We start from the raw sequence: 19,104 nt of genomic DNA, 5'->3' as shown, positions 1-19,104 counted from the left end.
AATTGATCGAATTGCGGGTAGCGCTTAGAAAAAAGTCTTTACTTAATTCAAACCTGATTTCCAACTGCGTAGCAAGATCATCGACAAATTTACTTATCCCTCTTTTATCCATTAAGCAAAGACAATTTTTCAAAGTTGTAATGCACGGATAAACTAAACTAATGCTCACCCTTTTTCCTTCACTTAGAATAGTAGTGGTCTCAGATAATGCATTTAAAATAAGAGTGACAATTGTTAATAATTGCACTTGCGTTTCAGTTAGACAAGTCGGTGGCATTTTCATACATTTTTTTTTTCTGTGTGCCCTTAACTAGAGCAAGTTCTATATAACTATGATTTATTTTAATCCATTCCAATGAATTATAAGTGCTGATAAAGCGCGTTTCCACATCCATTGGAGGCTTTGAATCAGGTTTTCTTCAAGAATTCTGAGAACTGCCTGTCCGACCGATAATAAGTGATTTTACACAAAGTTGAAGTTTATAAGCACAGCAGCCCAGCAAATCTATTCAACGAAGAAGTTTAAGTGCGCACGGCATACTAGGTGTAGTGGCATTTGTAACTCATAAATATTATCTGAAGTCAAGTCAAATTTCAACAGAACGTTTTTTACAATTTTCAGTGGAAATAGCTTTGTGAAAAGCATTTATTATTTCCAGATTTACGACTTTTAAACAGCATGATTCTAAAACCTAAGAAAATGAAATATAATGACAAGTAGAAAAAAGAAAGCTATCGCCATTGTCGGCCTTAAAGTAATTAAAAGTGATGCTTGGTTTGGAGATTAACTGCTGTTTTATACTTTGTTCGAAACATTTATGCAGATCATTGATCATATCACCCAAATTTTGTGATAAATTGGTCGAGTGTGGTGGATTTTATTTCTCTTGAGTGAACACCGATCACAAATTGATGAAAACAAATCCAAAAGCTGTCTCAAATGACCTTCCATCTTCAATTATAAATCTAAGTACTGCACAATCATACTTTCTTTTGATAACTGTATCTATTCGAGGTCTAACAAAATGTTTAATGAAGAGCCTAATGACTATTGGAATACATATAATTGGATTTCTTTTTCTTTTCTTTTTTTTTTTTTTTTTTCTATCAGATACGCACTTCTTAGATACTTTTTCGTGTTGCTTATTATGGGCACGTTTTAAATGGTTTCATAAATGAAATAAAGTTTCAGTTTTCTGAACAGAACGCTTTTTATTACAATTTTTCTATTTGCTTTATCAGAATGTTCCTTTTTTTTAAAATTAAAAAAATTTTAAAAAAATTAAAAATTCTTTAACTACGGAATTTTTTTAAACCATTTTTCAGCATAAACAATTAACAGTTTTTTACTTCCAGTTTGAAGCAAAACTATAGATGTTTAACTACACAGTTTACGGCGTTATGTTTAAATCCCTAATCGGTACTTAATTTTCTTAAATTACCAAACAAAATTTTCTAACCGCTGAATTTTCTGAAATATGTTAATATTTTAACAACAATTCAACGTAAGTATGAAAACAAATAACAATAAAAAACAAAAAAATGATTCGAAAGCGACAGAAACTATTGAAAAACAAATAAAACAAAAAGTTTGTCAAAAAATGTCCCAGTATATATTAAGATTTTTATCTGGTACGTATGATTTAAGGTACATAGTAATTATTAAATGAATAATGGCAATAGTTGAAGAAACTGGAGTCCACTTCTTCGTGCAAAAATGCTTACTGTGCTTTAAAACACAGTAAGGTTTTTAGCTTCTAAATTTAGCAAGAAACATTTTTGATTTTTTTCAGCCATTACTTCTATTCATTCATACAAATAAGTGCTACTAACACAAATACTAATTAGTATTAATAGTCATTGATATTACTAATACTAGTTAGTGTTCATGGCCTTCGTAAAATAAAGTAAAATATCTCTTAATTAAGTAAACTTGATAATACAAATCAAATTTTTTTAAATAAAAAGTAGATGCATTTAATTATTGTAAATGATATGAAATTGCATAAACATACTTAAACATATGCAATTTTATTTTCAATTTGATTATGTAAAAAATTAAAGCTTATAATACATTTTTATACAAAAGTTTATCATTTTTATTTTTAGAAGCATTTCTGATTCCTTCAAAAAACTTGACGAAGGATATAATTGATTTTAATATTGGTGACTCAAAAGAGTTAATCGCAATAGGGCTGGAAGTTTGAACAAAGAGACAAAATACCCTGATAATTAATATTTTAACTTATTTTGCTTTTTACATGTTTTCGGAGGATTTATTTTTGCAAATAAATATTATTAGATTAGTAATTGCTGCCTTTTTTTTATAATTATTTTTCTTTCGAGCGAGTGGGAATTCTAGCTTGATTAATTATTATTTAACATTATTAATGGGAACTAGTATGGCATAGTCATAGACCACGGATTTTAAGCCTAATTAAAAAAAAAAACTTAAAATAAAACGTCCCAAGGACGCTCCAGTGGCTATGATTGTCCTAAGGACATCCGTAAGACGTCGGACGTGCGTCCACGTCTGACGTCTCGTGTGACGTCCTAGTTACGTGTCCATTTCGTCCCTTTGGAACCGACAAAAAGCATTTAAATTGGCATGTCCTTTAGACGTCTCTCCTGTGTCCAATTAAGACGTCTCCTGATCTAACATGGACGTCTTCAGGACGTCTCACGGACATCCTTTTGCCCACTGGGGTTATGTAAAACTTGTCATTAATAATTGATGAATCAACAACGTTAGCAAAAGTCAAATATAATATTATTTAAAAAGTGTGAAACCGATAAATAACAGGATTCTAATTTTTTCATTTTAGATCTGATCAAAGCGAATATAATAATGCACAATTAATATTAAAAAATTTTTAAAAAATATGGATTTACTAATATTTATTTTTATCAGCGTATAATTTTTATTTACGAACGACGCAACTAGTCAAATGCTTAGAAATAAAACGGAAAATTATTTAATGTCTGTTGGCTAGAAATTTCTTTTAAAGCTGAAATCTACCGAATGGCAAACCTTTGGAAAAACAGTAACCCGGTCAAAGTAGACATTTCGGCTTACAATTATTCGCATAGAGCTGAAATTTGGTACAGACCTTTGGGACATTGCTACAAATAAAATATTAAAAATCCTCACCAATCCTGTATCTGAAAAAAAAGTTATTCAAGGTTAAAGGCTTAAAAAAACGGTTTTTCATATTTTTGCCGGTAAACGGCAAGTTTTATCAAAAAAAAAAAAAAAAAATAGATCAAGCAAAAGTTTTAGATCATGAAATTGCCTACAAAAATTATTTTTACTTTTTTTTTTTTAAGAATCCTATTCCTGAGGTATCGCAAATCTTAAAATTGAAGAAGTCTCATTCAACATAATCTGTATATTATGTTTTATATAATATATATTAGTATTGTTACTATATATTATTATATATATTAGTATGCTATATTTTCTTCGCTTTTTTCTTCTTTTTTTTTCTTCTTATTCATCTTCTTCCTTTTTTACTTCTTATTTTTCTAGCTGGAAATGTGGAAAAGATACATTAGCTGTCTAATCATTAATAGCATCAAATTCTTTACTTGTTGAAATTGATTTAACATTAGAGTTTAAATGGCCTCAAAAAATAATAGGGGAGAGTGGGGAGAGGTGGGACGCGGGAGAAGCAGGAAATCTTATAAATTTCAATTAGGAGAGGTCTTTAACAAATGTTATCTTATGTAAACAATGAAATTTTTTCTCCACTATTTAGCAAACATCACTATATCTCCCGGGTGGTAATAGGCACATTTCTATAAAAGTAACCCCTAAAAATGATTTTTGAGAGGTGAAGTGGGACCAAAAAAATTAATTAATCTCCTACTTCTCTCATATGACTTTTGAATAAATATTTTGTGAAAAGCTCTTGAATATTTTGATGAAGATTACGTGGTTTACAACTTTTTAAGTTTTTAATTGATAATTTTTGTAAATAAGTTGTTAATTACTCGCCTTTCTCACTTCACTCCATGGCTGTTCCACTTTAACATGATGGCAGAGTGTCTCTAAAATTAAAAATATATATACTTCATTATAACCTGCTTTCAACCTTAGGGGATGAAATCAGTGCCCGAAATGATGGTTTTTTGGTTAAAATTTATTTGGTGCAGTACAAACATTAAATAAAAAAGATGTCAAGTTATTCTAGAAATATATTTTATTGTCCCATTTCTACCCACTCTCCCCTACATACTGGTGAACTCTAAAACCCAACTTTTTTGAAGCTAAATTTTGCATTACAATCCTTTTTGCAAATGCAAAAGATGATGTTGAGAAGTCTTTCCGAAGCAGGTGGGAGTAAAGTTTGAACTGCCTCTAATATGTTACAAATTTCCACCGCTTGTCTGTTGGGTCCAGTTGATTGCCTAGCCATACTTGAACTTGATAGCATACTCGATATAAGTGTTGACTAGCAGAAGCAGGTGTTGAAGGAAGACAAGATAGTTGCACTCTTTTATTGTTCCGTGTATTTTTTACAAAACATAAGTATCTATACTTGTCTATACAAAAGATTTTATTTAAAGCTCTAAAAGAGAAAAAAAGAAAAAGAAGAAAAAGAATCCCGTTTGTGATGATGTCTTGTGTATTAGAGTCGATCTTTTGAAATACTTTGACACAATTAATTAAATCGTGTTTTTCAAATAATTAAAATACCGTTGTTTTACCCCATCTGAAAAATGCTGATTTAGTATCGCAGCCAGTTATTGCATGTAAAAATAAGATTTTAACATTTTGAATAAGCAGATATACTTTTTGATGAATTTCTGTTGGTTGTTAACTTTCCCGGGTTTTAAAAAATAAATAATTTTATCAATTAGAGTTTTTGCAGCCAGTAGTACTAATAAGTCAACATCTTCACCAACATCGATAGTTGTTTTTGATGTACTGGATTGTTCTATGACTGTTTCGATTAGGAGGACATTAGCTTCGTAATTGACTTGCTTTACTGTAATATTTGCTGTTAACTTTTCGCATAACATTGAAACAAAGCGAGACTTGTTGTGAGTATTGGCAAGGAAATACTGTTGGCTTGTTGAAACCGTCATACAATGACATCATAAGATGAAGATGTTCTTGTGGTTTGACGATGCTGTTCTGCAGCTTTAACATTTTTCTTATAATCAGTATAACCGCCAAAGACTACTATAGGTACTTGATGACCAAAATGTCTATTTACATACTGAATGTACTTATCAAAAATAACATTGAACGTTTCTTCTCGATGTAATAAATATCCTCCATCGATGATGTAACTGGCATTTGCATTTTCAATTTTAATGTTAACTGATTCAAAGCAGTTCAGCGACTCCACAGACAATAGATTTGATTTATTTAACTATTGGGAAAAGATCATGTAATAAAAAACACTTATAAAATTTTTTAGTATCTCTAGAACCTTTTTTTATTCGTGAATCATTTGCATCTACATGCTGATCTGTTGTATCCATTCTAATATCAGCAAGATCCTCTGATTTTTCACAAACAGTATTCATTGCATGCATGCTTTAAACCCATTTAATTATAACACTGTCTTTTGTGCTTCTTTCTCGAGCAATACCTTTATTTGTTTTCATTGATTTCATAGTTTATTGCTCGATCACCATATTTGTTGAAGTACCAAAACTGAGTTTATCGCAACGTCTAACGGTGAAAAATTCTTTGATAAATTTTTGATAAACACTACTGTTCATTAGTTTCTCTAATTGTAGCATATCCTGCAAATACAGATGCGCAGACTTAACGTAAGGTAAATGTTTCGATGCGTGGAAATAAGGAAGCATTTCTTTAATGCTGTTCAAATAAGCTCGCTAATCTCCAATGCGTTCAGCTCTTATAAGCAGTCGACACCATATTAAAATAATGTATCTATAGTTTTGTTGCCTCGTTTTTCAAATGATTTTAGTTTTTCACTGAACTGATAAAGTAATCTTTAACATATTTCATTATTGTCACTTTTAATATCATTATATGAAATTATGTTTTTTTTTAATACTTTCAATGGTAATATTAGGATTCGCAACTATCTTGTCATAAATAACAAGATTTTTTAATAGTATTTATTGCTACAGTGAGCTGAAGTAATGTATGGGGTCTAACAGCTCTTGCGTAATCTAGCAGCACTTGCACGGGCATTGAGCATTTTTTTATAATGACTTAGGTGCATAAATTAACGAAAGCACCTCTTGTATACTACGGGTAATTCAGCATCAAATCACCCAAAATTTAGAAAATTTTGAACCATGGGTCTTCAAATTTTTTAAAAACCTCTTCGGCTGTTGCATCTTAAAAAGAAAAGTTAACATATAAAATTTTAGCTAAAAATGTTGAGAGGTTGACAAGATACTGCAATTTTAATACTGACCTGGTTTCCTAAAATGACCCGGTTTTCATAACACTCTGAAAAAACATTTTTCTTAAAATAATAAGAAATAAAAATGGCATAAACATGAAAATGAACATATATAATGTTTTTTTGATGCTGAATTCAATAAATGTACTTAAAATGCTAAAATGTAAAAGGAACATGCTTAAAAATTAATAAAACAACTAGTTTCTATAAAAAAACTTTGGGGCCCAATATCTCAAAACACCCCCATCAAAAAAATTTTTTTTTTGCTGGTAATATTTTCAGCTGTTTATAATCTTATTAGGCACAAAAAATCTAACTGGAAAAACGACTGAAACATACGGAACTTTAATTTCAAAGATGTATCAAATTTTCAATAAGCTATTTTAAAATACTTTCAAATTGAATTCTGTAAAATATTATATTTAGTTAAAAGACTCCTTAAAAAAAAAACAATTTTGTTATATTTAAGGAAGTCTTAATTATATGATAACTTAGTTATTTGAACTTAACAACTGAAAAAAACATCCTGTTTTGTTTTATATAAAAACTGAATTAGTGTGATATGGATGTGCATTTGTTTTTAAAATTTTGACAACTTTTGTAAAAGTTTATAATAACTAGTTTATAAAAAGTTCAGTTAAAAAACAGCATTCGTAAATTTTATTTAAATTTTAACAAATTAACAATTTGATATATATATAAATTGTATATAAATATAAATATATCTATAAAGAAAATTAATAATATCTATCAATGTAAAAAATTATACAACAGTGGGATTCTAAAAAGGTTTGAATTATTTCTATATTAAATTTTTTTTTTTACTAAAAATTAAGTAGGAAAAAACATTTATACAAAGTAGTTTATTGTAAGATGTGTTCTATTGGGTTAATGACATCAGATGCATGCAAAGGCCAACAAGATGTTATTGGAACTTTAAGCAACGAAGAAAAAATAGCTATATCATTACGCTGTAACATTGAACTATCAAACTTAATACATTATGTGAAAAACATGCTACAAATTATTTGAAAATGTATCCTATATGGCAGAAAGCATGCTGTGATCCATTCAAAAAACATACAAAGAAAATTACAAGTAAGTAAAAGTGGAATTTAAGTATTTTAATACATATATTTTTTTAATTTGTGTTTTCCAAAACATAAACAATGTTTTAAACAATTGTGCAGATAAGCTATATACAACTATGCATACAATTATACTATATACAAAATACATAAAGCTATATGCAATTATATATACAATTCAATTACTTTTAGAAAATCTTAGAGTAGTTACAATAAATGAGTCACAAGACATGATGAGAAGTAGCTTAAATATTGCTCCTGGGAAGAAACTTTGCAAACCCTGTAAGCAAAAGATTACCAAAAAAGCAGATCTTAAAGAAGAGAAGCAAAGTCAGGGTGAACAAGATGAAGATTTTCTAATATCATCATTCAAATCAAAAAGATAGGAGATCAATAAAGAACTTAAAAATTTTAATATATCTCCTCTAAAATCTCATTCAAAGTCATCAAAACATATACTCTCAGAAAGAAAGCGAAAAGTTGCGCGCATCAACGAAATGGTTAGTAACCTTACTAGAAAAACTGAAAGTCAATTCAATGTTCCCTCAAAACTGTGTTATGAACCAAATGACATTAAAAAGAAGGCTGAAAACTTTGATGAAATTATGAGCTTGATAAAAAAAAAAATTCTATGTTCTGACAAAAGGACTATTGTTCAACTTCTAACACTGGCACCCCCAAGTTGGTCAATATTAGAAGTACAAAATAACTTTGCAGTTACAGAATACCAAGCAAAAAAGGCTAGACAACTTTTTAATAAAAAAGGATTGTTGGCTATCTCACCTTTGTATAAAGGGAAAGTCTTACAAAAAGAAATAGAAGATTCTGTTAAACTTTTTTATGATTCAAGTGATTTATTTAGAACTATGCCTGGAAAAAAAGATTATGTTAGCATTCAAAAGAACGTCCATAAACAAAAAAAAACTGCTTTGTGTAATTTAAAGGAACTATATTTATTATACAAAGAAAACAATCCAGAAATACAAATAAGTTACTCAAAATTTGCTTCACTTAGACCAAAGTGGTGCATTTTGCCAGATGCAAGGGGTACACATTCTGTTTGTGTTTGTTCTTATCACCAAAATGCCATATTGCTAGTAGATGCTTTAAATATTGCACTAAAGTATAAGGACTTACTTTCAAAAACCGTTTGCTCAGTAGAAAACAAAGAATGCATGCTTGCACAGTGTGATGATTGTCCTGGTAAAGAACCCCTCACCAAATATTTGTATGAGATTTTTGGAGAATACGAAGATGATTTTGAGATACAAGCAATGGCAAACTACTGACCGTGCAACACTATTAAGTTTAACAGCTGATGTTCCAACGTTTGTTGAACTATTAGCATCTTATTTTGAAAAGCTACAAGCTCATTCTTTTATTGCTCACTCTCAATCACAGTACCTTAACCAAATGAAACAATATATGGATCAATCAAATATTATCATTATTGGCGACTTTGCTGAAAATTATGCTTTTGTTGTCCAAGATGAAATACAGAGCTATTATTGGAACACCAAACAATGTTCTTTACATCCATTAGTCATATACTATAAAGATGATACAGGGTGAACTGAAACATATTTCTTACTGTTTTATATCAGATGACATTATACATGATGTAACTTATGTGTACAAAATATTCCAACTAATCATACCAATATTAAAAATAAAATTTTCCAATCTGTCCAAATTACATTTACTCACTGATGGTTGCGCAGGACAGTACAAAAATTGTAAAAGCTTTTACAATCTATGCCAACTAGAGAGCGAATTTTGCCTTAAAATTGAATGGAACTTTTTTGCCACATCCCACGAAAAGTCACCAGGCGATGGGATTGGTGGTACTGAAAAAAGATTAACAGCACAAGAAAGTTTAAAACGACCGTACAGAAACCAAATTCTCACATCAGAAGCTATGTATGAACTTTGTATTGATAAAATCAAGGTTGTTAACTTCATTTACATAAGAGGATTAGACTTACAATTGCAACGTGAAGAGCAAAAAGAAAGGTACACTGGTGTAACAACTCTACGTGGTACTCGTAGCTTTCATCAATTTATACATTTTAGAGATAAAAGGGTTGTGGCAAAGAGGTATAGTACAGACACTAATTATACAATAATCCACAATCTTAAAAAGAAACAAGAGATATCTCAACTTGATACTGTCACTTTAGGTTGTTATGTCGCTGTAGTCTGTGATGATAAGTGGTGGATCGGCATTGTAACTAAAACCAACTTGGAAGAAGTTGATGCTAAAGTTAAGTTTCTTCATCCAAATGGTCCATCAATCTGTTTTAACTGGCCTGAAAGAGATGACTACTGTTTTATTCCAAACACCAACATATTGAAAAAACTATCTGTTCCACAAGCTTGCTCTAGTTCTGGTAAAAACTATGTGTTTGAAAATGCTGAAATAGAGGAAGTACCAGTAAAATGGGAGCAATATTGTAAACTATTACAAACACAGTCAAAATAACTTTTATCTTTGATACCTTTAAAAATCTTGTATATTTAAGTAACTTTTTAAATTACGATTAACTTTATTTTATTTACAAATATTTTTTGGGAATTTCTTGAAAAAGTAATACATCTTTGAAATTAAAGTTCCGTATGTTTTAGTTGTTTTTCCAGTTAGATTTTTTGTGCCTAGTAAGATTATTAACAGCTGAAAATATTAACAGCAAAAAAAAAATTTTTTTGGTGGGGGTGTTTTGAGATATTGGGCCCCAAAGTTGGTTTATAGAAACTAGTTGTTTTATTAATTTTTATGCATGTTCTTTTTATATTTGAGCATTTTAAGTACATTTATTGAATTCAGCATCAAAAAAACATTATATATGTTCATTTTCATGTTTTTGACATTTTTATTTCTTATTATTTTAAGGAAAATGTTTTTTCAGAGTGTTATGAAAACCGGGTCATTTTGGGAAACCAGGTCAGTATTAAAATTGCAGTATCTTGTTAACCGCTAAACTCTTTTATCTGAAGTTTTGCTTGCAATATTTTTTTATAATTAGGAATAATGTATCAAAATATAACACAAAAAGGAAGACACATGGTTCAATGGGCTGGGTGATTTGATGTGGAATTGCCCCTACTTTACATAATATAAGCAATTGATCCAAATAATGACATAATTAAATGAAATCCTTCAAGTCTTATTACAATCTTCGATTGTTTAGATCCCTCAGGTGCTGCAGATACGAATTCTCAAGCTTTTGCATACAGAGGTTGATCGAAAGTAATAACGCATACCTCGTGGCCATAATTTTCGTGTCCTTTGTAAAGCACAATGTAGTTTATATAGTGCTAAAGTTACTTGCTGGTTGTTAAAAAAAAATGGTAAAAATAAAATTTTGGATTAAGAAAAGTTCATCATATTACTTATTAAACGTTCGACAAAACCATTCCACTTTTATAAGGTAAATGTTGCATATTTATTTTTCTACACCATCAATCAACTACACCATCATTTTGATAGATTTGTATTGACGCATGAGCTTTTGGCGCAAAGCCTTTTGCTGAAGGGACTTCTTTTATTCATCGTATTTTATCATCTTGTGTAACTGAACTTTTTGCGGAAACAATTTGAATGATACTTATTATGTAAAGCGTGTTATTATCGTCTAGAGTCTTTACATTTAAATCAGCATTGTCGGCAACATATTGAAGAAATGAGTTAGTTTGTGGTGAAAGATATAAAGTGGATGATGAAGAACTGATGATACCTCATTTATTACAGTGTCATTGTAGGATGTGCATAAACAAAAAGACAATAAGGATTTGTATAAGGCGTTTTGAACCAAAGCGTCGATGAAGAAATACTGAGAGACCAAATTGTAAGTTTGATTTAAAAGATCTAGGCCTAACAGCAGACATAGAACTGAGGCTGATAATCGTACACACTAATTTTAGATGTTCTAATTTAGATCATTTATTTTTAAGAATTACTTTCTCCAAAAAAAAGTCAATGACTCCAAAATATCGTTTAATCTATAACAATATCTTCAAACATTCGACTAGGTAAGGGATAATTGGTATTATCAAAGACTAATGATTGGATGTCCTCTCGAATGATTAGGGCCACAAATTTTAAGTTTTGTAATCACTCTTCCTCTTTATTTTGGATCACATTTCTTTACGGACCGTTTATGTGCCAGTAGGCTTTTTTTCTCATACTAAGTTTGGTTAAGAATATCAAAGTGCTTGACTAAAAGAATATGAAAGCAAAAGGGTTTCGGAGAAAAGAAGAAACTGCATATTTTAATGTTAGAGTAACTCAAGTAAATTCCAAGTCCTCCATAAAACAACCAAAAAACAGGTATTCCGTAGACACAAAGAAATGAAAAAACGTGAATATTTAAAACGAATTCTAGAAGATGAACACAGTATATTGACCCCATTGATTTTAATACAAATGGTGGACTCGGAGACAAATGCAAACGCTTTACGAAACTACTGGCACATAAACTGTTCGTAAAGAATGGTGAGAAGAACAAAGCAGTATTTTTAAAGTGTTATTGTTCTTTTATATTGTAGTAAGAGATCGTTTGCTCTTTAAAAATAAAAGTTAATCTGCCCGGTTTTTCAGTGGTTTTTTAATTACCAAACTTCAATTTCAATAGTTTCTTAATTGTTCTGTTATCTAAATCTAGATTTTTGAAAATTTGGTCTCAAGAAGGAATAATATCAACTATTATGGTACCTAGCCTCAGCAGCAACTAAATCATATTCATACTCAATTCGTGCAGTAACATTTTTTGTTACGTCATCAGACCGATACCGACCAACCTTCTGAATCGATTCTTTGAATTCAATGTTAACAACTTCATAAGTTTTACGCCGAACATTTTTCGTTTTCTTTTTTTCAGCCTCTTCATTCGCTTCATCGCCGCATAGTAAACAGTATTTTTAAAACAAAAATTGGATTCACTTAGACGAGCTCTGGTGCGAAGTGAACTAATTTTGGATTTACTAGCTTGAACTATATGTTGCTGTCTTTTAAATGCGGCAATAGCACCCTTCCGAGTTTATACTTTACGGCACGGCACATAAACCTTTACAGACTTCTGACCTTTTAGGTACTCAAGGAGCCCGCCATTTCAATCGACACTAGAATTTGAGCAGCCGTGGCTAGAGTTCTGGCTCAGAACCCAGAGGTCCGAGGTTCGACGCCAGTTCGAGCCCAAAAAGTGACATTGGTACGGAAGGGGGCGTGAACTTCCAGTTAAATGCTTTCCCACGGTGCTCTGTCATAAGACCAAAAGGACTTCTGGGAGCACCTAAATTACTACAAACAAAAGAATCAATTAAAGTCTTATGATAAATATTTAACAATAACCAAACGCATTAACTTCAATAGCCAGACGAAATATCGTTTATGACAAACTTAACGCGCTTAATTTGGTATAATGTGATAAAATACTTTTAGCGTTTAAAACTTAGTCTAAAAAAGAAAATATAGTTTCAAAAATGATGCAAAAAAATGTTTGTTAATTATTTCTCATATCAGGTCATAAAAATGGTATTAAAAAAAAAATTATATTTAAAAAAATGATTGAATAAAAATTAATAACAGTCTTAAACTTCTTTTTTTATCATATCACAATTATAAGGACCTAATTTTAAGTAAATATAAATTTTTTTAGAACGGCTAAACAATAAATAAAACCCCCTAAAACTTTGCAATATTTTGATGTTCTAATCCAAAGTCAGAGAAAAACCGCAGAAACTTTTTTTTTCCTGTAGATAGTTAAATGCACAAGCAAAAAAGCAAAAGCTTTTATCCTTTGCCCTTGAATAACTATATTTAAAATACTAAATAACTTCATACTGCCAAAAATGGGCTTTGTATACCGACGATATATTCAACAATTCGTCCTAACCAAATCAAGCGCATTCCGGTCCTTATTATTTTGGGAATCCACCACTATTTGTAATGGCTATAAAATATTTTATGAGACTCTTAGTTTAAATTTTTGAATAAATAAATAAGAATTAACTAAAGTTTCGCAAAAATAAATAATTTGGTTTTAAATTTGTTGAGAATATTATAATTATTATATAATTATTTTTTTGTTTCTACTTTTTTTTTTTACGGTTTATGATACCGAGGGCCTTATTGGCTTCTTCACAAATAATAAAACTTCTTTCACATTATCATAAACTATGAGTCATAAATAATGTAAATGTAAAGTAACTTAAAAAAAGATTCTTTAAATTTAAATAAATGCAAAACAACAAAAACCTTTGAACCTTATACGAAAACATTTTCAATAGCATTTTTGAAAATTCTAAATAATACTATTATTGATTTTCTTGATAATAATATTAAACCTAATCAGTTTAGCTTAGTAATAAATTATGATACTAATTTAGTTTGATAACTAAATTAGCATCAATTATTTTGATAACTAAATTAGCATTTAAAAAAATCTATTACAATTAAAATGCATATGAGTTAAATGACGTCTTAATCTGGCTTTGAATTGCTGAAGTGTTTTTATTGCAGTATTAACAATTCGTTATCATTATTTCTAAAGTAACTTTTTGTTTTTATCATTAAGAATCAAGGAAATGATAGAAAATAGAAAATAAATATATATAAAAAGAAAATTATAACCGTCTATAAATTGAGCCTTAAAGTACTCCACGTGTTTTTTTCAATTGAGTCCTTAAGTTCTTCGTTTGTGCTAAAAGCTAAACTCTTTAACATTAATTGTTGTTTTATTAGTAATTATAAAAGTAGAAAAATGATAAGTCTGTGTTGTTTCTGTCTGTGCACGCATTGCTAATGTAAAAATTTTTTAGTTATTATATTATTGTGTAATGTCGAAGAATTCTTAGTCATTCTGTTCAGCTTTTATATTGCTGGAATAATATTCTGTAATTTGTTTAACATTATTTAAAGCATGCCTAAACAAGTTCTGTTTGACTGATTCCGTCATACTTTCATTTTTTAGGGGTCGTCCAAAAAGTACGTACGCTTTTTTTTTTGCTTACCCCCTCCCCCTCCCTCCTCCCGCATTTTACTATACGCATTTTTGAGTACCCACTACCTTCTAAAAGTACCTACGCTTTTAACCTACCAACCCAACATTTTATGACATTTTTTTAAATTTAGTGTCTCCATACTTTTATAATTGACCTACTGTCCCCCCCCCCCATCTCATATGCGCCGTTTGCAGACCTCCTCTTACTCTCCGAGCGTACATACTTTACGGACGATCCCTTATTGAATTTAATTTAGTTTGTGCTAAAACATGAACTTTAGCTAGCATTTTAAGTTTTTTTAAATTGCTAACTGGTTTGCTTGCTAGCTATCTGGTTTGCTTGCTAGCTATCTGGTTTACTTGCTAGCTACCTGATTTTTTATAATTCAGTATTAACATTTATGTTTTCTCACAATCTGTTTCATTAAGGAATAGGTAATTACATAGGAGAATATTTTTTAAATTGTGAACAAAAATACTTTGGCCTCCACCACCACGATTTTACGCGGTTGTTGAACAAATTTAAAGTGTCAATCTTATTTATCGTATTTGCACCACTTTTTCGTAAAACATATTGTGTTTTATGTCGTAAAAGTTTTAAATTTTTTAAAATTTTTATTTCACTTTTATTTTACTTAGGGTGTTAAATTTCAACATAATAAATGCGTATTTTATTTTAATATATTGCGCAGATTCGTAAACTAAATAGTATTTAATATTTAAAATTTTAGTCTTAGAAAAAATTGTTTCTGTGTCGTTACCATTATTATTATTTTCTGCGCCATTGTCACTAATATTTTCCCGATAAAATTAAAATTTATATTTTTTCTTTATTAAAAAATAATAAGTAAAATTAAAATTAACTACTGGTTTAGCGTTCTGATTAAACTCTCCACTATTTGCTAGTCGATTGTTCTATTTATATCTTTTTTTTTGATTGATAAAATTTTGTATTAAAGAGGTTTGGATTTTCCTTCCAAGTTTAAAATATAATTATGAGGGAACCAAGGAATTTTCTTTCAAGGAAGTAAAAAAGTCGAACGTTGGATTATCGACGCATGCGTAAAGCGTAATCTTTATTATTTGAGTTTAAATGAATATGAATATTCATGACTTCTTACAATAAATTGTTAACTCAAAAACTTTGATATATTCAGTCAGTCTAATATAACAAAAGCAATCTTTTAACTTTATTTATTGTTATTTAATTTTTTCAATCTTCTGACAGTTGCCTGGCGTTATCAATGTAGTAGGGGAGAGTGGGGTAATGGCGAACGCGGGGTTACTCCGAACATGGTCAAAACAGCATTGTAAAAAAATAAATTCGACAATTTTTTTTTACCTGCTGAGGAGGGATCCTATGCTCAGTTCCAGACGTGCAGTAGTGTAATGAAGCTGCGGATGTTGTTCACTATAATTTGATTTTAAATTTTTCTGATAATTTTATGCAACTTTTTTCTTGAGTAACACTCTGTTGTAGCTTCTATGGAAATAAAGTCACTCCTTTTTTTTGTTTTTGTTGCATAATATAGTTTTTAGACTTAGTTATTACAATTAGCTTTTTATTCGCTATTACACAACAGTGCTTGTGATTGCCCCCCAATGTGTTCGGAATTACCCCACGTAGGCAGGGTAATTCCGAACACCAATGGTTTTATTTCTGGCATAAATTTTTATTTTATAATAAGATTTTTAAAAATTCCTTTTGAGGGTTTGTGACTGAGTAGTTAAACTAATTGATAAGCAATAATAATGATCAATTTTGTATAACTGGTGTCTTTAATTCGCATTTCCGCTTAGGTGTTCGCCAATACCCCACTCTCCCCTAAATTTATTTGGCCGCCTACTTAAGTAGCTTAATCTCATTTAAACTTTCATTAGCGTTTTTAGTATTTTTTTTTTTTTTATATATATATATTGTTGGTCATTGCAACTGTAATAAGAAAAAAGAAGAAAAATGATATTATTTTGAGATGATAACTTGATAAGCTGAACAGTTTTGCAAATTTACAACTTAAAACGTTAAAATTATCGACAACTTTAGAAATGTTGTTGATACATTCAGAAGTAGCTCAAAACAAGTTTTTAAATTTGGATCAAAAACACGCAAAAGTTTAAAACAAAATTAGAACCAAATCACGCAAGAATCTAAAAAAATAGTCGGACATGATATTGGGTTTAAACAAGTCAAAAATAAACAAAATATTATAAAAAACGCACTCGTAAAGAAAATTACGCAATTTAAAACTAAATATGATTAAAAAAAGGTAAAAAATAAAACAAACAAAGACTTGACTTGGTCAATTTTATATGGTCCGATCATTGAAATCAACTGACCTGATCTACCTTTCTGCGGGTTTCATTGGTTAGTTGTTGTTTTAAGATTTTCTAGAAAGGATTGCAGCAGCTGTAGTAACTGATAACAGCGAACAAAAATCAAAGTTCCGTTTTTTGTTTTACTTAGAAAAAAATACTACCATAAATATGGTACTTATAATTAACAAGGTACTAGCATAAAAAAGATACTCAATAACTGTTTGAAACGAGTTTTTTAAGTTTTTCAATTAAAAAAATGCACATTTTAACAGATAAATCATAATTATACACTTTTAAACCAAAAGACATTTATAAAACTTCAATTTAATAAAATAAATTATAAAAAGCAACGGAATCAACAACATCTTTAAACTCGTTTTTTTAAATTTTATCAATTTTTATTTTAATCGTGTTACTTGAAAATGTATGTATAATAATACTTTAAGCTTTTTGGTTTTTTTGCTGCTTTTTTGCTTTAATTACTTATTTCCAAATATTTGTTTATAAAGCTTAGAAAAGTTAAAATGTTAAATATAAACTCTATACAATTACAATCTCAGTAGCAAACTGAAGAGTATGCTTTTAAACCATTTAATCTGATTTAAAAAAATATTGTAAATACGAGCAAGATATTGTAATAAAAATACAGATCTTACCTTTCAAGTTATTTTCCTTTGCCGTAGTTAATTATCTGCAGCCATAACAACGTTTAGATGTTTTTTTAATTACCAAATCATTATTGCAACTGCTAACACCAAAATAAATGCTTCAGAAAAAAATAGCTATTGCGTTCTCTATTATCAAAAAATCTAAATGGTTATGACCTTTTAATTGTGTTTTTAGTTCAATGGGATTTTGAAACGTTGAAAGATTATTAATAAATATTTTAAAATTGGTGCAGTCTGGGAACGATGCAAATGGTGGGTTTCTTTATTAATTTTGCGCATATTTGCCATTCTCCATCTTGATTAACTTTTAGATTGTTTAAAAAAAAATTTTATGACATAGCTTTTCAATTATATTTGTTTTTTATGTTATAAAAACGTTACTAAAAAAACCTAATTTAAATTATTTTATATCAGTTATGATTTTTTAATGAATAATACCTCAGGGAGATTATTGTAAATGTCCATTTTTCTGAGAAGTTATTTGAAGTCAATACTTTACAGTTAAAAAACAAATACTTCTTACTGCTTTTATTAATATTGCGAGTTTATTATAAAAGAAATTTTAAATGAAATAATTATCAAACCAATTTTAAAAACAATATTAATACATTAGGAGTTATTTTATTTATTATAAATTATTTCCATCAAGTATTATCAACCCTAACAAAGCTTTTGGGTTTTCTGATAATTTGAGCATTAGATTTCCTAAAATCTTTGATCATTTGAGCATTAAAGTGAAAATATTTAAATAGTAAATAGTTTTGACAGGGCCGTTCTTAGGGTTAGCTGCACTCGGGGCAAACGTAGTTGCGGCTCCCTTCTACCTTCTAGTAGCGTGTTTTTTCTGATCAAGAGCAGTTTTATTGGGATTGTTTTCCTTCAAATTTTTAGATAAAGAAGCAGGGGCATAAATAGCAGGGTGTAAATGAGGCTAGTGGGTATTCTGTTAAAATTCAAGCTTGAACATCTTTAGAATTAGAAAAAAAATGCCATATTAGACCTGCTGTCATAACCTTGAACTCTACCGTTGTTTAGGTCTAGTCAACAAGACTTTATTTCTTTATTTAAAAGGTTAGAAAGAGTTGTACCAGTCCACATTTCAGACACTTCATATTCAATAAAATTTTCTTTAATGATGGCTATTATTTCATCTTCTTCCTGAACATAGCGGAAGGTTAGAAAAATTTGGACTATTTTTCTCCGTCTTCAATTTGCCGTAAATGCTCCGTCAAAATTGGATCAATTTAACCAAGTAATTGGATGAGAACAAGGATGTTTTTATTATTTTTAGTTTTCAGCTTTGATGACCATAGTACATAGTCACTGACACTATTCTCTTAAGAACACTTCTCTACCTTTCTGCTCATTGTTAATTTGTTGATTAAGAAATTGATCAACAGCTTCTTCATCTTTATCCTGATTGTTGCATCGATCCATTTCTCAGAACAACTGAAAGATAATGGAGATGTCTTATGAATATTGACTTACTCTGTGAACTTTTTCAAATTGTTGAGACCTTCTTTTTTTACGAAATATGGTTTTGGAGTTTGGTCAAACAAACGACAAAGAAGGTAATAAGCTGAATCAGTTTCCAAAAAGTATATAAGCTATCTCCTTTTAACTTGTTGACCGTTTCTTG

The 19,104-nt window shown here is 29.6% G+C and overlaps 1 protein-coding gene across 1 annotated transcript in view; it reads right to left on the bottom strand.

The window, feature by feature from the left end:
* Positions 1–17,562, bottom strand: part of LOC105843157 (D(2) dopamine receptor) — an 81,063-nt gene extending 63,501 nt beyond the window's left edge. Inside the window, exon 1 of the mRNA XM_065795591.1 lies at positions 17,454–17,562. The gene's annotated coding sequence lies outside the window, so the exon portion shown is untranslated. The remainder of the gene's footprint in view (positions 1–17,453) is intronic.
* Between the last annotated feature and the right edge of the window lie 1,542 nt (positions 17,563–19,104).

This window comes from Hydra vulgaris, chromosome 04 (assembly GCF_038396675.1).
Source record: "Hydra vulgaris chromosome 04, alternate assembly HydraT2T_AEP".
Lineage (NCBI taxonomy): Eukaryota > Metazoa > Cnidaria > Hydrozoa > Anthoathecata > Hydridae > Hydra > Hydra vulgaris.
This window is presented reverse-complemented; position numbering and strand designations above follow the sequence as displayed.